The sequence below is a fragment of the Vombatus ursinus genome, unplaced genomic scaffold (assembly GCF_900497805.2).
Source record: "Vombatus ursinus unplaced genomic scaffold, bare-nosed wombat genome assembly UNPS02014779.1, whole genome shotgun sequence".
Taxonomy (NCBI): Eukaryota; Metazoa; Chordata; class Mammalia; order Diprotodontia; family Vombatidae; genus Vombatus; species Vombatus ursinus.
In genome coordinates, this window is record NW_020954557.1 from 37,501,526 (window position 1) to 37,523,383 (window position 21,858).

Here is a 21,858-nt window from a genome sequence, read left to right on the forward strand (position 1 = left end):
CTGGGATGACTTTATGGGAATTCTAATTTAGCTCAGAACATGAAGTGCCTACAGTTCTTTTAGGCAGAGGAGCTAACATTGTCTTCACACTGCATAACTTAGCCTGTTTACTCTTTGAATATTTTAAAAGTTTTAAACTAAACTTTTAATCCCACACCCAGCCAAGTCAGTGTTTGGCGCTAAACTCAAGGATGCTTGAGTATCAACTTTAGTTCCTCTTAAAATAAGAAAATAGTTCCTCTTAAAATTATATTGGAAGCATTAAGTAAAGCACAAGTCTAAAACTACAAGTCACAGCAAAGGATATAATGGATTTCTAAGGAATTTCTTGAAGTTTCCAGTGTAAATACTCCCTGGAATTCAGAAGACAGTGAAAAGGGACCAAACTCTCAGATAACTTCTTAACAAGCAACACTTCAGACACAGGCCAAGTATCTGGACACCAGCCTTCATTTGGATGCTCCTACTTAAGTAAGAACCTGCGGTTTACAGATTAATCTGTCACAGAAAGCAACCCACCTACATTCACAAAATAATGAGTTTGCTAATTTCCTGTTTCCAGTCCACTCATCAAAACTGTAAAAGCACTGGCATCACTAGAAATCTGACTCAGGAAGTCCGTGAATGACACACAACACTCAGGTAAGAGGAAGAAAGACCTGGCAAAAAGAAACTTGTGATCTGTGGCCAGTCAAAGGAAGCAAAGCATCAGAAACAGAATCTTGGTTACATTCATTTTAAGAGTTGCTGTTTTTCAGAGAACTGTTACAGTCCTCGGCTCCCATAAAGACTGGGAAGGAAATCAAGAGCTACAGCATACAAAAATGCTCAGAGAGAAAAACTCAGCATTTTTAGTTTGTTATTTACCTGTCATCAGGGAACTTAAGTTTCTAGACATCCTGTGAAGGCACAGGTACCATCTTAATGCATTATAATGCATTTGCATTATAACGAAATGACTACCAAAACTTTTGGAAATGCTATTCTGCCAATGGCCTATTTGTTATATTGTTCTTATGAAACTAGCTGCCCCTAGTAACAGTATTTGCGCTAACATCTTATTTTATTGGAACCTATTAATGTTATTAGATGGGGCATGACTATAGTTTTTTGACCTTGAACATCTGACTTGAGCCTGCTCAAAAAATTCAAGTAAAGAATTCTTATCCACAAGACTTACATGAACTGATGCTGAGTAAAGTGAGCAAGAACCAGGAGAACGTTGTACACAGCAACAGCAACATTGTATGATGATTAACTATGACAGACTTAGCTCTTCTCAGAAATATAAAAGACAGTTCCAAGACTTGTGATGGAAAATGCTAACCACATCTAGAAAAAGAACAGTGGAGTCTGAATGCAGATTGAAGCATACTATTTTCCCTTTTTTTCCCCTTTCTTATGGTTTCTCTCTTTTGTTCTGATTCTTCTTTCACAACATGACTAATGTGGAATTATGTTTAACATGATTTTACACATATAACCTATATCAGATTGCTTGCTGCCTTGGGGAAGGGGAAAGTAATGGAAGGAGGGAGAAAAATTTGGAACTCAATTTTACAAAAATGATGTTGAAAACTATCTTTACATGTAATTGAAAAAATAAAATACTATTAAATATACATATATATAAAATTCTTATCCACAATTTAAAAAAAAATATTTTCCTACAAAGGGAAGTGGATCTTAGTATCAATTAACTATATTGTAGGGGTTCTTAATCTGAGGGCCACAGACCCCTAAAAGTACATTTCCAGGGGAGCTCATGAACTTGAATGACAAAAAAAAATTGACATCTTTAATTTTCACTAGCCTCTAAATAAAATTTAGCATTTCCTTTAATTATTTAAGACCATTATTCTTAAAAGAGGTCCATAGACTTCACCAGACTGCCAAGGGGATCCATGACACAAACATGGTTAAGAACCCCTGCTATATTAGAAAGGTTTTACTCAAAGTAGAGATTCAAGATCTCACTTTGGATCCCAAATGTATTTCTTGAGAGGCAGTACATTCTCATGGATACTGTTGAACTTAGAATTAAGAAGACATGGAAGGTGAAGTAAAGAAAATCTGGGGTCAAGTCTGGCCTTTTTACACTTAATAGCTGTGTGATCTTGGACCGGTCACTTGATGGCTCAGTCAACTGCAAAGGACTTTGAGAAGTCTGTGCCTTGGTGGAGGAAGTTCCTTAGTACATCCTTTATTTGGGTAGATGTTTTATAGTTAACTTTGGTAGAACTTCTCTCCCCCTCTTCTCCACCTCCTGGTTTCCTTAGGTTCCTTCAACTGTAAAATGCCTTTTTAGCACTTAATCTCAATGCCTTCTCTTTGAAATTACCCCCAATTTCTCCTTCATGTCTTCTTTGTACACAGTTATTTGCATGCTGTCTCCCTCATTACATTATGAGCTCCTTGAGAGTAGGAACTGGTTTTTGCCTTTTTTTGAATCCTCAATCCTTAACACAGTGCTGGGCAAATACTAGGCACTTAATAAATGCTTGTTGACTTTATACCAGAGTGAGGCATCAGAGTAGCTAAACAATATACAATATAATTTTATGTACAATTGTTAAAAATCATGCATCGGAACAATTTCTAAGGAATGGCCAGTAACAAAAATGATAAAAAATGCCACTAAAAGCCTGGGAACCTTCTGAGTCACTAGACATTAAGGCAGTCATTCAGAGGCCACAGAAACTTAAAGGTTGAATATTCTGAAATTCTGAGTGAGCGGGTCAATTCAGGGTTAATCAAAAGCCTTCCTTGCAGATTTGCAGAGGCAAAGATCAGCCAGGAAATACCCAGAACAACGAGTCAAATTATAGAGTAGAGAGACGAAAAGGAAAAGTAGGGATTTACCTACGCAAAGACAAATTTCCAGAGGCTAGCCAAATTTGATCAATTCTGCCTTGGGGATCAGAGATCAGAGATGTAGAGATGGAAGGGACTTCAGAGGCCTTGTAGTTCAAATCCTTCACTTTACAGTTGAGGAACTAAGTGCCACCCAACCAAGGGAACATATTGCAAACTTTCATTTGTGTTAAGATTTGGCTCTATGCGTTTATTTTTGTTTCCTGTTATAACAATAGAAACCAGCTGCAATTAATAATTTAGGTCAATTTTGACTATCTGCCAGAAAGCATTTCTGCATTCAGATTGCAAAACCAGAACTCAGAATCCTTAAGGCCTGGAAGATTATATGCTAAAACCAATGTCCACTTATATAGTCAAAACTTTCAGAAATGCCATGATATAATATTTCCTAAGGCTAAATATTTCTTTAAAAAATATCAGAGTGAGACACATTCCAATTTGCAGGTGAAGGTTATCCAATATGTGGGGTTTTATCCACATAAGAAAACCAATTTAAAGTTGCTACCATAATATTTAGTCAAGATATCCTAACAAAGATATTCTAACAAAAAGGAAATATTCATCATGTCAGTTTTTACACTGTGTTCATTTAATGGTTCAAAATCTACTTCCCTCTTAAACTACTAAATAAAATTGGTCAAAAGACAGTTACTTATGTAGAAATTTAATATAAAGTTCAAACCAGTCATATTTGTGAAGTAGGAACATTGATTATATCAACCTTGCCTCTCATATTTGGTTTTAAATGAAAGTCCTAGGCAAAAATTACTAAAGCAACCAAGATTATGGGGTTTTTTCTTTCCACATTAATGACTTTTTAAAAATTTCTTATTTTGTTGGATCTGAATGATTGAACATTCATTCCTTACAATGACGCAGTCAGCAACGTTTTCATGCCTTTATTATTTTTGCTTCTTATAAACCCATGAAACAAAGATAAAAAGTTTAATTAGGAAAAACAAAGTCAAGACTGAATCCAGTCAGAAACTCATTGTGTAAAAGGATTATGTTTACCTTGACAAGCTAATTTTAAGAGCTAAAATTTTAAGAATTTAATCCCAACACCAAAATTGAGTTTTAGATACAACAAAATCTTCTGAGAAACCTGCCTATATTGCATACTCTAGACTAAGTATAACATACCTGGAGTTTAGCTAGGAAGTATTACAATATAATGTACCACAATCCAGTGCATTTCAACCCCACAGCATAACCAATTTCATTAGTGAGAATTTTTTATTAGCACTTAGCTTAATTAATATCTGCTATTCTTAATACCAGTTCTTCAAATGATGATTCTTCTTCCTAATATTAATAGATATTCTGGCAACCTATGTGTTAGTATATTACAATAATTCTAATTTATATATCCTATGTGTTTAGATACTATAATAATTCTAATTTATATATTTGATCTTATATTTTCCCATTCACTATTAAATAAATATTTTAAGCATAATTTAATCAAGCACATATTAAGCACCTAGCCTGTGCCAAGCAGTCTCCTAGGCACTGGACACACAAAAGGGAAAAAAATGAAGAAGTCCCTTTCCTTAAGGAGATGACATGTGATTGGTGGAGACAGCATGTACACACATAAGAACACAAAACATACGTAAAATAAAGAAAGGGTCATTTTTTGAGAGGGTGGGGTAGGAGGTACTAGCAGCTGAAAGAACAGGAAAAGCCTCATAGAAAATGCAGCATTTCAACTGGGATGTGAAGTTAAACAAAGGATTCTGAGCGCCAGAGGTAAAGAGGGAGTTAAATCCAGAGATGGGGAGCAACGCCTGTGCAAAGACACAGAGATGTGAGTGAGACAGAACATCACATGTAAAGAATGACCAAAAGGCCAATTTGGTCAGAATGAGGAGTAAAGTATGATAAGCCTGGAAAAGGAGGTTTGAGCAGTTTATGAAGGGACTGAAAAACCAGAGGAGTTTATCTTTGATCTTACAGGCATCAGGGAGCCAGTGGAGTTCATGAGGAAGGAGAATTAAATGGTCAGAACTGTGAAGGACATTCAATTTGTCAAGTATTTGGAGGAAACACTAGAGGAGAGACTGGATGCAGGGAAGTTAATTAGGAGTCTAAGGTAATAGTCAGGGCAAGAAGTGAGGAGGGCCTGGACTAAGGTGGGGCAAGAGGTGATGAGGGCCTGGATTAGGGTGGGACAAGAGGTGATGAGGGCCCGGACTAGAGGGGAGCAAGAAGAGATGAGGGTCTGAATTGCAATGATGATTATGTGAGTGGAGAGAAGATGCTTGTGATTTTGTGGAGGTCGAATCAATCAGACTTGGTATTTGATTAGTATATAAGATAAGTGAGAGTGAAGAGTCAATGATAAGACTTAGCCTACAAACCTGGGAAATTGGAAGAGTGATGGATACTCAACAGAAAGAGGTTAGGAAGATGGACAGGGGAAAAAAGATTCTGATTTGGACAAGTTGAGTGTGAAATACCGACACTACATCTTATTCAAAATGTTCAATAGTCAGTAGATGTTGCAGGACTAGAGCTTGGGAGAGAACAGAAAGATTTAGGAGTGATTGACTCAATGCAGCAAAATTCTGGAAACTAAACATCTCAACACACGTACACAAATAATTAAAAGTCTTCCCTGAGAAAACGCAAATTATTTTTAAAAAAAAAGAGCTCATATCAAGATTTACCAAAACAAAAGACTTTCAAATCATTTCCTGGAAGCAATATACTCTTGGCCCAACTGATTAGACTTTTTGCATCTATTGTGCAATGAGAACTAATTTCTGGAATATTGCCATGGAGCAGTGAAAGATTATGGATTAAAGAAAGCTGAGTCATGTTCTGAGTAAAGGCAGGAAAATAACTTGACACACATGAAACTAAAAAACAAAAATTGGAGCAAATATGGTTTTCTGCTTCATCCTAAGTTAACCAGAAAATGAAAATAAAGCAGAGCACTACATTCCCACAATGTTCTGGTCAATGGAATAATATGATTGTCCCACAATCAAATATATAAATATATAACATGTAAGATGGAGAGAAGGGGAGAGACAGAGAGAGAGAAGAGAAGCTCCCAAGAACTCAGAAGTATGGGTCCCTAAGACAATACTCTATTGAATTCTTACCCATTCTTAGCCCACTGCTTTGGGAATATGGAATGCACTTAATAAATGCTTTTCATTCATTCACTCTTCAAGGGCTAGCTCAAATACCCTTCTCCTCCAAGAGGCCTCCTCTAATGTCCCCAATCAGAAGTTCTCCTTTCTCTGACCTCTCTTAGGACTTTGTCCCTACTTTTAGTCCCCCTTACTTGCTTACTTACTTACTATGATAAAATTATAGATGGGATTATGAAATCTGGGTTAATATAATGCATCATAAAATATCAACACAACAAGCCACCTTCCTCCAAGCATTATAGACTTTCCCAAGCTCTTACCACTTTGAAATGAAATTGCATCCCTCAACATTCTAGGAAATTTCATTTTCTACAGAATATTGGAAAGTTTCAAATTTACAATTTTTAATATATACAGTATAAATCCTCCTTTAAAGTCCTATTCTGATGCCTCAGTGAAGCAAAGAAATGATCCTAAATTCTTAAAGGCCATGCCTTTACAAAGAACAAACTCTGAGCAGTCCTATGAGACTGATAATCTTTGACAGAATGCAGATCAAGGCCCATCCTACAGAATGTCAGACAAGCTCAGCCACTGAGGATTGACCACCAGGTGGTTATGATACAGTGCAAAGAATGCTAGAATCACAAAGCCTGAGTTCAAATCTCGCTTCTGCCACTTACTGCAGATGTGAACTTGGGCAAGCCACATAATTTCTCTGTTCCTGGTCCTCAGTTTCCTCATCCATAAAATGAAGGAATTACCTTGTAGATGATTACCTACCTATACTACTCTAAAGCTATGACCTTGTGATCCTAAGAATTACCCTGCTAAGTAGTAGAAAGGGTGCACTTTCCTTTAGTGAATGGAATACTCAAACCAATAAAAAAAATTTTTTTTAAGTACAAAAGTAAAGAATATCCTGGTACATCTCTATACCTAATGACATGGAATACCACTGCAACTTTAAGGTAACAAGCAAGTTTAGACTCTTGAAGGTTATAGTTTTAATTTCACACAATTAGATAAGAATGTTGAATATCCCAAAGTCTCAGAAAAAGTTTTAAAATATAGTGAGGAAGTGGGGGCAGGTGGGCAGGGAAGAGCCAGTATAGAGATGACTAGGCATAGCCAGCCACTTTTTCCAGAATGCCTCCTTTTGGCAGGGTTCTGATGCCTTAGCAATCAGTTTTTATAACAAATCCCTGGTCAGCAGAGAAGTCATTTGCTGAGCAAAGACAGAATTCATTTTCTACAACTTTAAATTGCTTTGTAAATTACAGGAGAGAAAATCAAGCATAAACAGTATTGACCCAAGCCAGGAAAGTGAGCTCCCCAAATCCAATCTTTGGGGTTCTTTTAGAAATTCAATTCTAACTTATTAGAAGAAGGTGGTCCTTATAAGATCTCAGTCAGAACAATAATCTGATGCTAACATCCTGAACAAATATAGAGCCTGAAAGCATATCTTGCAACTATACCATAGTATGGAAATGACCAACTCCTCTGGCAGACAAGAGACTCAACAATCTGGAAAATGTTTACCAATCTGCTGCAAGTGAAAAAGGCTATAGGAGAGGCATGGATCCACCTTCAAACCTTCTTCCAGCTAGATGGTGCAGTGGTTAGAATGCTGGGCCTCAGACATTTACCAGCAGCGTGACCTTGGGCAAGTCACTTAATTTCTGTCTAACTCAATTTCATTGACTGTAAAATGGGAATAATAATAGCACATACCTCCGAGAATTGTTATGAGGATCAAATGAGATTATATTTGTAAAGCACTTAGCACAGTGTCTTAGCTAAGAACCTCAGAACTAGGTTCTTGTTTTCTTCCCCTTGTTCTTTTCAATGAGCCCCGCACACCTTCTAGGAATGTGTTTTGAATAACAGCAAATCATGGACATGAACCAGTTAGGAGAAGGGAAGGCATTCCAGAGAGAATTAACAATATGCGGCATTCCAGAGAGAATTAATAATATGCAGGGAGGGGAAAAATTCCAAGCAGAATGGGATGGCTGGAATAAAGGGATGAATTATAGGGAAGTACTTTGATGCAGAAACTAGATCTTAAAGGGGTGAAATGACTTAGTCAAGGTCCCATCTCTAACGTACTGGCCCTATGGTTTACATTTATAGAGAAACAGATGTGAGAAAAAAGAAAATGAATATTTAACAAAGAGAACAGTGTCATATCAGGCACACATGGGTGCTTAATATATGTTTCTAGAAATTAAAAAAAAATGTGGTTATAAATCCTTTAGCATGCGATCAAAACATGTTGCAAAGTCTCCTGCAGGAAGAATGAAAAAGGCACAAAGATTAATAACCTCATGCAAACAGAATTATCAATGTAGAAGAAGGATTATATGATAGGGGGAAAAAATAAATTCTTCACAGCCAAACTAACTTTTACCTTACCTCAACCCATTCCCTCCAGATCCTTCCAATTCTTCCTCTTATGCAATCAGACTCTGAACTCATCCCAGTTTATTTTCCCCATCACTTGGCTCTTTAGACCCCCTTTTTCTCAAATACATAATACTTTTCTTGTCATTCCATTGAGAGTCACAAGGGTTTACTTTCAGGATCACTATGAATATCCATTGTCCTTGACATTGATCCACAATCCTCAGGATAATTTCAACCTCTGAAACCATGGTGATTTTCTCCTTCCTTTCCCTATCCCCTCCTTACTTCATTTTTTTAAAAGTAAATTAACTGGTTGAAAAAGAACATCTACTGTGATGTACAGCTACAAACTCAAAATCTGAATCACAGAACAACCGAGAAAAAACTCCAACATCCTATTTCTGAACTTATGGGAGGGAATGCCTATTAGGTTACCCATCTTTAAGACCAAGCACGAGGCAAGAAGGGAGAAGTTCACGACTGTTATTCCTGGTTTATCTATTTCTGATCCAATTCTAGGTAAAAGGCTGTGTCTCTCAGCTTGTAATGGCACTTAGCATACCACCAAATAAAAAGATTTATTAATGATAATAATTAAATGACTTCTCTCATTGCCTGGAGAGAGTTTTTCACAGTATAATAGCTCTCACAATCACAAAGCACTTTCTTCTAAGTCTTCCTTTCAACCCCTAATTATTATTCCTCATTAAAATTATTCCTGTCAACACACAATTACTCTCCCCAGCGCTATATGCCACTAGTTATTAGTAGCCACCCCCAGTTTTCCTTTTAATTTTCTTTTAATTTTTCTTCTCTTAGAAGACTGAGGCATAATGGAATAATAACATATTTATATGGTGTTTTCAGGTTGGCACTGAAATACATTATCTCATTTGATCCCCACAACAACCCTATAAATTAAGTACTACATGTATTATTATCCCCATTGTACAGCTGAGATAACTAAAGATCCAAGAAAGAGTGTGACTTGCCCACACAGATCACAAGCTGATAAGTACCAGATCCACCAGATTTGAATTTAAGTCTTTCTGGACTCCAAACTAAGTACTCAAGGGGTAGCTAGGTGGCATAGGGGATAGAGCACCTGCCCTAGCTTCAGGAGGACCTGAGTTCAAATCCGGCCTCAGACACAACCTTACTAGCTGTGTGACTCTGGGCAAGTCACTTAACTCCACTGCCTAGCAAAAACAAAACAAAACAAAAACAAAGTATTCAATCCCCTATCTCACTTACTATGCTGTCTCACTATCAGAGTGATCATATTATCCTATAAATTCACAGAGGATGCTATAAAAAAAAATGCACATCTTCTATGCAACCTAAGGTTATATAATCCACTATCAGAATATCCTAGCTTGGAAGAAGGCTAAATCATGTGCGATCTTACCAATAGATATGAAGGTGAAAGGCAAAGAGCAAAAGTGATGGGCCCCATTCCAATGCTGTTCATCTTCAGTCCTCATCCAGCACAGTTCTTCTACCAAAAGTCCGCCTGTCCTGCCAGCACTCTGTACTTAGCCAGCATTTAACAGGCTGTCCTGGTTCTCTTTTGGCGGCTAATCCCAGGAACTGTGGCAGTGATGAGCAGAAAGAAGAGCCCGGCATTTAAAATTGGTCAGCATTGTCCTGAAGCTCATGATTTGAGCTTTAGCCAGTCAAAACGAAAAGTGGAAGTGGCCCTCTTGTGGGTATGTAGTTTCTGTCGTCAAATTAGTGTCGTCAACCTTCCCTAAAAAATCCTCAGATACTAATTTAAGCAGCAAAATACACCTCCACCAGCTAATTTTATACTTCTTGGATTAAGATTGTGAAGGACAGGTAGGGATAGTCCATCTACCCATTTCTTTTGCCTAGCCTCCTTATGGCTTCTCCCTACTTCTTCAACAATGTCTTCTTCCCAAGCACCCTCTAGCCCCTTTAGAAACTAGTGCTATCTTTTCCCACCCCACTAGAAAGATAACATTCTTTTGTAAAGATTACTTTGAATGAAAGTTTGTCTTTTATTCATTCAGTGATACTATCTCCTAGGGAACTGCTGGGCAATTTAGTCTTAAAGAATTGCCTGGGTAAAGGTTAAATGACTTTACTAGGGTCATATAGCTAGGCTATGTCAGAGGCAGCACTTGAACCCAGGTCTTCTTGTCCCTGCTGGATCTTTAGCCAATATGCCACACTGCCTCTCATATTAAAGTTTATTGAGATTTAAAAAAAAGAATTTTAGTAATCCATTTTCTACAACTCCTACACCATCGAAATGGTCAAAATGTTATAGCCTCTGCTCCAGGGGAATTAAACAGCAAATAGTGTTTCAGTAGAAATATATAGATTTTGCCCAGGTGGCCCAGATAAATTGAAAACAATGTCATCTTGATTTAAAGCAAAATCACTCTCGAAAACCTACCTCCAGAAAAGCTTTAAATAAAAGAAACTATTACACATAAGGAACATGTTACACAATCTTAGATTACAGTAGTTTCTTAATGTGGTTAATGTGGTACTCCAGAAGACAATGAACTAAATTGCCATTCATTATTATAATAAAAACTAAGTTTTATTTAGGAAACTTGAAATAGATCCATGTCTTGACTTTTTGCCAGATTTCAAGTTTGATTTTTTTTCAATGTAAGAGGCAATTAAAATCTGGTATCACACTGTTGTTGGTGGAGCTATGAATTGGTTCAATCATTCTGGAAAGCAATTTGGAATCATGAAAACAAAGTGACTATTTTTTAGACCCAGAGATCCTAAATGTTTGAAATATAATCCATGGAGAGCAAGAAAGGTATCCTGTAGAACGTAGAATAAGAGCCTCAGGCCAGTCTTATTTTGTAGTGCTTCTGAAGAGATTGACAACAGTGCAGTGGTCTAAGGGTAGACTAGGTTTTGCTAACACGAAGAAACTATGGGAAAACTCATCCCTATGGAAAAGAATGCTGTCCCTAGGCAGAACAATGGAGAACATTTTCTCATTGCCCACTCCTCCGATTCACTCTGATTTGTTCAATTAGAACTTGTTCGCTTTGTTTCTATAACCTTTAATCTCCTAATTTTGTACTTTATACTCCCCGCACTGTATAACACTGAGTGCCCTGCCATTCATCTTTCAATTTTGTTCCACCTCCAATTTGTCATTTGTCTCCTGAACTGAGTTATAAGCCTATAAATTAGTCATTTATATGCTAGTTAGAAGGAAGTATGTTTGTAAGACCTGTTTGAATGTTCATGGTCCAATTCTTCCCTTGTGTATACAAATAATAAAAATACCTTGATTAAGCCAGGAAAATGTAGAATACTAAATTGATTCTAAAACACCAAAATGTTTATACTAGCACCTTTTGCATTTGCAGAAAACTGGAAAACAGCAAATGCCCATTGATTTCAAAATGGTCAAACAAATTGTGAGACCCAAAAGTGTTGGAATATTATTATGCCGTAAGAAACAATGACTATGGATACAAGAAAGCATGGAAAAACTCACATGAACTGATGCAAATAAAAGTAAGCAAAGCCAAGGAAACAAAATACAAAAAGACTAGAAAAATGCCAATAAAATTACCCAAAAATGATTGCTGACATTGAATTTGAATGTTTGAAAATTGAAATAGAATGTTTTGAAATTATAAAGAACAAGTTGGTTCTCTACAGAAGATGGGGCCCATGGGTGTGGAATACTGCATATAGTGTCTTATTTTTGATGTGTTGATCAGTTTTTACTGATTTTCTTTCCTCTTGTCTTTCTTTCTTCCTTTTATAAAGAAAGGCTTTCTGGGAGAAGATGGGGAAAGAATTCAGGGGAGGAAAATCTAAGGGATATAAAGACAAAATATATCATTAACAATCTATTAAAAAAAACACAAATTGTGTTATATGACTCTAACGGAATATTACTGCACCTTGAAAAACAAATATGAAGACTACAAGAAAGAATGGGAAGCCTTCTGTGAACTGAGGCTAAAAGGAAATTATGGGAAAAGAAGTAAAATCCCACTTTGTGGGTTCACATTTGCTCTTTTCCTTACAAAAATGCTGAGAAGAGCTTTGAAACTTTCGTGACTCTCATTTTATGTGGGTACCAACTAGAACTAACATCTTTGGACTTGCCCTCTCCCAACTAGAATTTAGCAAAAGTACCTTATTTTTAAAATAAAAAGAGGACAAAATATTAACAGACAAGGAATTTCTGTTGCAGAATGTAAAGATTAAATTCAACTACTACTACCCTCCACCATGGGACATGGTCACTTTCAAAAACACTGCACATTCATGTTCACCTGATATTTATGGTTGCAGTCCAGAAAGTTGGAACCTTTTTTATTTATTCTTATTCTCTTCACTGCTCCCTTGTACATTCTCCTTAATAATTAATTTACTAAGTCTCAATTCTATTAAACAAGCTCTCAGCCATCTACTACCCCACTACCCAACCTTTGCAGCTTATTCTTTCATTACCATTTAAGCTGACACATTACTGTGATACCTATCTTGACTCCCATTTCATTCTGATATCACAGAGCCTTAGCTATTAAGATGACAATCAGAAGAAGAAAGCTTCTAGTAATGATGGAAGGCTGTTCCTATTACTTACAAGGCAATAAATAGGAGGTAGCTAGGAGGCTGGGCCTGGAATAAGGAAGTCCTGAGTTCAAACCTGGCCTCAGACACTTAGTAGCTATGTGACCCTGGACAAATAAGTCAATTAAGCTCTGTATGCCTCAGTTTTCTCAACTGTAAAATGAAGATAATAGCACCTACCTCACAGGGTTGTTGTGGCAATCAAGATAATATTTGTAAAGTGTTTAACACAGCTGGCACATAGTAGGTGCTTAATAAATGCTCATTGCTTTTCTCCTCCCCCCTTTATAACAAGAAGTAATTTTTTTAAATTATTTTTAATTTTTTTTTTTATTTTTAGGCAATTGGGGTTAAGTGATTTGCCCAGGGTCATACAGCTAGTAAGTGTCAAGTGTTTGGTCTGAGGCTGGATTTGAACTCAGGTCCTCCTGACTTCATGGCCAGTGCTCTATCCACTGCACCACCTAGTTGCCCCTGAAGTAACATAGCATAGTAAAAAGAACAGTGGACTTGGAGTCAGAAGTGCCCATCTCAGTTCTTGCACTGATTTAGCTATGCAAATATAAGCCCCATTTTAAAATGAAAGTAATCTGGGCCCAATAAACATTTATTAAGTGCCTACTATTATGTGCAAGGCACTGTGCTAAGCCCTGGGTATACAATTAATGAAAAGAAATAACAATTCCTTCTCTCAAAAAGCTTATATTTTAAAAGGGAGGACAATTACACAAAAGGAGACAGGAAAGCAGGGAGGGGGGAAGGAATGGGATACCAAGGAGTACCCAGCACAGAAGCTTCTTTTTTTCGGGGCGTGGAGAGCCAAGAGTCCAGTTTCTGCCCTCTAAAAGGAAGGCATTAGAAGGAGTTTTGTATTCTGTCTTCTAGTCTTCCAACCAAAGGGGACAGAATATTTACATTATGTACTTTACAAGGTTGTATTAAAGCATATTGGAAACCCTACACCCTAATGGCATTAATAGTAATCATAATAATACTAAGGACAATAATGAAAGGCATGATCAAATGATAACCAGTTAAAGCAACTGGTAATGATGAGAGGCTTGTTCCTCTGGTTTAGAAGGGTTGGCTTTCTCTTCTTTTTTTTTTCTGCCAGAACAGCAAAAATTCAGTTAACCAAAATGGGATCTACTAAATGCATAAGCCTAGAAAAAACTTAAGGAATAAAAGACAAAAAAATCTGTTAAAGCCACAAATATCACACATATTAATCTTAAGTATCCCTGAATATTTTTCCTGTTGTTGTTCAGTTGTGTCCAACTCTTTGTGACATCATTTTGGTTTTCTTGGCTGGAATTCCTTCTCCAGCTCATTTTATAGATGAGGAAACTGAGGGAAACAGGATAAGGTTATTTGCCCAGGATCACACAGCTATTAAGTGTCTGAGGCTGGATTTGAACTAAAGAAGATGAGTCTTCCTTATTGCAAGCCTAGTGCTCTATTTCTTATGCCACCCACTTGTCCCATATTACTTCTAGTCATAGAAAGTTGGAACAAAAAGGGGTTTAAAGTCACCATTTAATCTACAGTCAGGTCCCAATTAAGGTGAATAATGAATTTTCTGAAGTGGTCCCATGTATTTGATTTTGTACTATTTTAAGTATTACTATATAAAATATGGTCAATGAAATTACGGTCCAAAGAAAAGAATTCAAATAATGCAACCATTTCTAGGGACTGGATATTCATTCTATTTGGGACTTAGCTAGAATTACTGATTTTACAATGGAGCTCAAAGTAATTTAGCAACTTGCTTAAGTTCATACAATTAATAAATGACTAAGGCTAGATGATATCACCAAAGGAGACCTGGGCCCCAGACCCAGTTCTCCCATTGATTGTACTAGCTCTCTCCTTTGGAAATCTCATTCACTCATACTGCTTCCTTTGTGCTGATGACTCCCAAAGCTATGTCTTTAGCCCCACCTGAACTTGCCGGAAACTCTCTCTCAACATCTCCAATTTTCTATTGAACATTTCTACTTGGATGTTTTACTATCATGGTAAATCCAATGTCTAAAACCAAATTTATCATCTTTTTTCCCCCTACTGGTTCCGTATTAAAAGTTACCTTCTATTCACTCTGTATATATCTTCTATGTACATGTTGCATCTCCCATTACAACATAAGCATCTTGAGCATACGAAATATTTCTGCCTTTACTTTGAATCAGCACTTAGCACAGTGTCTGGAAAATAGTAAATGCTTGTAGATTGACTGATTGGTTAAATGGTACCACCCGTTTCCCAGTCATCTAGACCCAAACGCTCAGTCATCTTTGCTTCTTTCCTTTTCCTCAGTCCTCTCATGCAAATGTTACCAAACCCTATGGATGCTCCCTTTGTAAAGTGTTTTATAACTGTTCTTTTTATACCTACCTTCCTTTCTATTTCTGCTGCTGTTGCTAAATGCAGGTTCTTCTCATCTCTTACCTAGAAAATGACAATAGCCTCTAGAGGTCTTTCTGACTCATCTCTTTTCATCTATCAGACGAATCTTTCTTTAAAAAACAGCCCAAAATATCCAACAAACACACACACAACAAACACATGTAACACTTTGTGATGTGGTAGATGGAGCACCAGACTTGGAGTCACCAAGATCTGAATTCAAATCCTTCCTGTCTCAGATACTAGCTATGTAATGCTTGGTAAGTCACTTAACTCCTCTCAGAATCAGATAACGGAGATTAAGAGCACCTATACAACAATTGTTGTAAGGATCAAATGAGATACTATATGTAAAACACTGTCCAAGGGTTTTAGATCTTTATGTGGACATGTTAGGCATTATTATCATGTCACCTACATGTTCAAAAACCTCCAAATCCCTCCACTACCAAAAAGATGAAGTCTGAATTCCTTAGCTTGACATTCAAGGCAGCTAGGTAGCAAAGTGGATGGAATACTGGGCCTAGAGTGAAGAAGACCTGAGTTCTAATCCCGCCTTAGACACATTCTAGCTAGGTGGCCCTGAGCAAGTCACTTAACATCCTTCTGCCTCTGTACACTCAACTGTAAAATGAAGATAATAACAGTACCTCGAAAAGTTGTGAGGATCAAATGAAATGTCTGTAAAGTGCTTATGCACAGTGCCTAGCATAGGTGCTTAATAAATGCCTGCTTCCTTCCTTCAAGGCTCTCTATAATCTGACTTCAGTCTACCTCTCATTATTATTCTCTGGCTCCTTAAATGTGCCTTTCACTTTTCTGCCTCCAGAAGAAATATTCTGCCTTTGCTCATACAATCACCCTCCTCTTCGATGCACTCCATCCTCTTCTTAACTTGGCTATCTTATCTCTGTTCTTCAGCACCTGGATCTTCCTTCCTTAAAGCCTTGCAAGATTACTTGAGCCCACAAGATTTCTCTCTTCTCTAATCTCTAATGCTATTTCTACAGCTGATTTAGCAAACACATATCTTGGTTGACTCTATGTTCCATTTTATTTTTTTCTCCAACTAGATTATAAGCTTCTTGAGGGCAGGGACAGTTTCTTGATCATCTCCATATTATTCACAATGCCCAGCATGGCATTTTGAACATGCTGTATGCTAAGTAAATATTTGTTGATTTAATAATTTTTTCATGGTTTGCAGAAATGTACAATTTGAAAAGGGGATGGGTGAGCCAGTTGCATAGCAAGGCTAATTGATGAACAACAAGTCCCATACACTGTTAAAGTCCTAGAGGAAGACTTTTAGCACATTGGTTAGATTTTCTGTGGAGATGGAGCATCTATAGGTAAACACTTAAAAGTGCTGGGCAGCTAGGTGGCACAGTGGATACAGCTCCTGCCTTGGAGTGGAGGTCCTGAGTTCAAATCCAGCCTCAGACACTTGACACTTACTAGCTGTGCGATCCTGGGCAAGTCACTTACCCCCAATTGCCTCACCAAAAAGCAAAAAACAAAACAAAACACTTAAAAGTGCCAAACAAAATAAGGAGTGGGTAAGTAGAGAACAGAAAAGGTATTAGCGGACTGGGGGATAAACAAATACTGTCCTGATTTTCAAAATAGGCAAGATAATGGAATCCTCAAACTACAGTCCATTATGTGTGACTTCCAGTTTCTTGGAAAATTCTAGAATATATACCAAGGAGATGGTTAGTGAAAAATGTCTAAGAAGAGGAAATGGGGATTCCAAAGAACCAACATAGCTTTATAAAGAAGAAGTCTTTCCAATGCCAAAATTTCCTTTTTTTTTTTTTTGACACTATTAAATTGATAGATCAGAACTGCTATAGATATAGAGGCAGCTAGGTGGCACAGTATATACAGAATGGGACTTGGAGTCAGTAGATCTGAGTTCAAATACTGCCACAGACATATATTATCTGGGTGACTCTGGGAAAGTCACTTAACCTCTGCAAGCCTCATTTTAAAATCTGTAAAATATCTCATCTGTAAAATGAAAATAATAATACCACCTACAACCCAGGGTTGTTGTGAGGATAAAATGAGATGATATTTGTAAAGTGCTCTGCGAATCTTAAGAGCAGTTATAAAAATGCTAGCTATTATTTTATAAAGTTTATCTAGATTTTTACAAAATATTTCATGAAGTCACTCATTCTATTCTTATGGAGAATACTGGAGAGTTGTCAGCTAGACAATATTAAAATTAGGTCAATTCAGAACTGGTTGACTGACCAGCCCCAGGAGTTGGTTGGTTGAACTTAATGGTTCAATGTCAACTTACAAAGAAGTTTCCTGTAGAGTTTCTGAGGGATCTGTGCTCATATTTTTATTAATGACCTAAATAAAGGTATTTGTCCTTGTCAAATATGCAAGAACTTAAACCTAGGAGGGGTCATTAATACATCAGAAGACAAGGGCAGGATCCCTAAAAAATCCCTGACAGTCTGGAATACAGAATTGAATTGAATAAGATTAAAATGAATAGAGACAAATGTAAAAGTCTTATATTTGAGTTCAAGAAGTCAACTTCACAAGTGCAATATGAGGGAATTATGGTTAGACAGCAATCTGTCTGAAAAAGATGTGAGGGATTTAGTGAACTGTAAGCTCACAAAGTCAACAGTGTGATACAGGACTAATGAAATGAAATCTTGGGTTACATTAAGCTAATGTAATCTTGAGTTGTATTAAGCAAGGTATAACTTCCATGAATAAGGAGATGATACTGCCTCTCTATTCTATACTGGTCAGATGACATCTGGAGTATTGTGCTGGGGCAGCTAGGTGGCACAGTGCCCTGTAGTCAGGAGGACCTGAATTCAAATCAGGCCTCAGACACTTGACACTTACTAGCTGTGTGACCCTGAGCAAGTCACTTAACCCCAATTGCCTCACCAAAAAAAAAAAAAAAGTTACAAAGAAGCAAACTTAGGATTGATTCATAAAAGAATCTCCTAATGATTACAGCTGCTCCAAAGTAGAGCAAGCCTGGACCTCCCAGGAGGATTAATCAAAAGCTGGAAGACCTCTTGTCAAGTGTGTCATTAACAGGTATTTTTTTTAGGCTATGGGTTGGAATAAATGGCCACTGAGGTCTGAAATTTACCAATTATGGTTGTGGTACTGCACTGCACTGGAGGGTCAACTGGGACCCTGTGAACTCATGGATTCAGCCACATATAAGTACTAGATGCCAGCTAGTTAAGCTAGGTGGAACAGTGGTGGATAGGGCACTAGGCCTGGAGTCAGGAAGACTCATCTTCCTGAGTTCAAACCTGGCCTCACACACTTACTAGCTGTGTGACTCTGGGTAAGTCATTTCACCCTGTTTGCCTCAGTTTTCTCATCTGTAAAATGAGTTGGAGAAGGAAATGGCAAACCACTCCAGTATCTTTGCCAAGAAAATCCCAAAGGGGGTCATGAAGGGTCAGATATGACTGAAAGCACTGAACAACAGTGAACCTGAAATCCAACTCCATGGACCTGAAATCCCACTCTCTCCAAAGATGCAGGCTGGGGCAGCTAGGTGGTACAGTGGATAGAGCACCGGCCCTGAAGTCAGGAAGAACTGAGTTCAAATCCGGCCTCAGACCAAACATTTGACACTTACTAGCTGTGTGACCCTGGGCAAGTCACTTAACCCCAATTGCCTGAAAAAAAAAAAGAAAAGAAAACCAAAGGAGAAAGGTGTGAAATGATCTAAGGAGGGGGGAGGAGGAGAGATAAGGAAAGGTTAAAAGATATTACAAAGATGCAGCTCATCACTCAGCCAGGCATGCTCATCCTGATCTTGTCCAGATCCAAACATAAAACATAAAAGCAAAATTCTCAACCTGGGTAAAACGTTCACCCAGAGGCTCCTTGGGCACTCACAAAAGCAAATCACTCAACTCACCTTCATTTACTGAAAAGTTAAATCTTCATTTAAGCTCAGTATATTTTTATAATGATTTCATAAGCCATCAATCATAAATCTTGGAAGATCTGACATTTCCCCTTGTACAAAAAGTCTAACAAGGTAACTTTCTTTAGGGAAGGGAAAACTTGTATTAAGGGCAAAACAGAACAACTTCATAAAACAGCCAATAGGTTTAATTGGCTTTTGATCTAGTGTCACCCCTAAAGTTAATCATCCAATGAGCACTATTTTATCAGATAACTGGAGTAGTCAAAAAGTCTTCCCTCCACATACCAGGAGGGAGAAAATTATCATTAAGGCAAAAAAAAAAAAAAACAACACATAATTCAACCAAAACTGAAAATGAGAAAAAATAAAACATACAAAAGAAAAAGTTCTTTCTTTGATAATACACTTAACATCATGCATATTCTTTGTAGTGTTACCAGAACTGGAAGTTCCATCACCAGGGCCTCCCTTTGACCTTGGGAACCCAGTTAACTAAGAATTACTGCAAGGTTTTCTGTTTCATTTATTATTAGTCCATACTATCTGCATTGCTGTAGTATTTGTTAGGAATATCATCAGTGTGATTTTGCCGCAAATCTACAGTAAAAATGCCCTCCCCCCAAGAAGGGGGGCAAGAACTGGAATACAAAGTGAATGGTATGTAAGAGGGTAGATTTAAAAAACAATAATTACACTCTAGTATATCTAGGATCTAAACAGTCCTAATTGAGGGAAGGGGGAGGCAGTCATTTGTGAAGAGGAGATTTGTTTAAAGTTCCATTCCTTAACTGATATGACATATGATTTTTAAAAATACAATGCTCCATTTTAAAATGGAAATCATGGTTGGGGTGGGAGTGAGAGGGGATCCCTTATAGTGCTTTCCCCAAAAGCGGGGAAAATAACTTGGCTGCCACTGGGTTTCACTCAATCTCATACCATTCCTCTCCATTATGTAATGCTGGGCTACAGTCCTAAGTCTGTATGTTTAAGCTCCTACATAGGAGATTTATCACAGCTGGTACCATAAAATCCGTGTTTGATGACAACTTCCGAAAACAAGCAAATGCCTTGTAAAGGTGCATATACAAAGCAAATGTGAGTTTTAAAACTATTGGCTTCATGACTTTCCTTTCCCATTCTTCCCCCAGCTGACCCCTCACCTCCCCTTTTCCTCCTCTCTTCCCCATTCCCCCTCCCTTCAGCATCCCCAGTGACACAGTCTTCAAGCAGGCTACTTGCTCAATGCAGGGAAAGCACGTCTTGACTGCAATGCAAACCCTGTCCCGAGATGAACTGGGTAAGGCAGACATGTCCCCAGCAAAGTGTGAATGAAAACTGAGGGCTGCAGGGCAGGAAGAAGAGATGGACAAGACAGGGGTAACCTAGGCACAGAAGAAACGAATTCACAACTTCCCGGGTTCTGTTCTCCCTTGGGGGAGCCGCTACGGATTTTGCTCTCACAGGCTAGGATGCTCTTTCGGGCGGTAATTCTCTTCTTGCCAATTACATCAGTGCTTTTCTCATCCAGCCGCAATTCCCAGCCACACTGAAGCGAGCTGGGTGCATTAGGCAGCGTGGGGGAAATGAGACTAGACGAATGCAGGAGTGTCTGCCAAGAGGCTGTAATTCCCAGTCACCCGGGCAAAAACGGGGGAGGAGGTGTTAGGGGGATGAAAAGGGAGGGGGCGACAAGGAGGGGAAAACCGTGACACACGATCTCCCACCCTGCCCACTCCGCCGCCCCCACCCAGCCAGAACCTCGGCTGGACGAGGAAGGACACACGCCCCCGCCACCAACCCGAAGCCCAGTGTCGGTCCGATGAGAGGGGGAGGGGAGGGCAGTGGAGGAGCACAGACCCTTAATCTGGCTAGTGTGGACAGGCTTCAGGTTGCAGAAGCCAACCTTCCTGCCCCGCGGCCCCTCCGCCCACTTCAGAGTCCTCCGATCCTCGGAGACACACACAATGCAAATCCAGAGTCCCCCAGTGCGTGAAGAGTCCACAGCAAGGGACCGTCGGGGCTTCACCCCTATTTCTCCCACCTCTGGTCCGTCGTCCCCCATTCCCCAGAGAGAGAGAGGAACCCACCTGCAGGGAAAGAAGAGCCGCCCCGAGTTGAGTCGAGTCCTGCAGCAGGAGGAAGCAGCGGGAGCCAGAGAGGTTCGGGCCAGGCTGGATAGGGGAGCCGCCTGCACCCAAGTCTCGGTCACCCTAGACAGCAGCAGCGGCTCCTGCGCCTTCAGTGGTCCGCCAAGCCGCAGCCCCTCCTCTCCCGCGGGAGGGGCAGGAATTACAGGGCGGGCTGTGGGTCCCCGCCCCCTGGCTCCCCGGGGCGGAGGAGATGCCCCCGGGCGACGGGGCCGGAGAAGCTGGAGGATGCTGCGCGCTGTCCGCCCCAGTCTGCTGTCGGCCGCAGTCCCCGCCAGGTCCCGGGTGCCCCTCCCTGCAGCGAAAGAGGCTCGGGAGCTACGGGCAGGGCGGCGCCAAGACCCGGACGCATGGAGCTTCCAGAGCCCCGGAG

The 21,858-nt window shown here is 39.0% G+C and overlaps 1 protein-coding gene across 4 annotated transcripts in view; it reads right to left on the reverse strand.

The window, feature by feature from the left end:
- OSBPL6 (oxysterol binding protein like 6) overlaps nucleotides 1-21,580 on the reverse strand; it is a 257,856-nt gene extending 236,276 nt beyond the window's left edge. For 2 of the 4 annotated variants that reach the window (XM_027866186.1, XM_027866187.1), the window contains exon 1: nucleotides 21,426-21,580. The gene's annotated coding sequence lies outside the window, so the exon portion shown is untranslated. The remainder of the gene's footprint in view (nucleotides 1-21,425) is intronic. The other 2 variants (XM_027866193.1, XM_027866192.1) reach the window with 1 other exon arrangement.
- Between the last annotated feature and the right edge of the window lie 278 nt (nucleotides 21,581-21,858).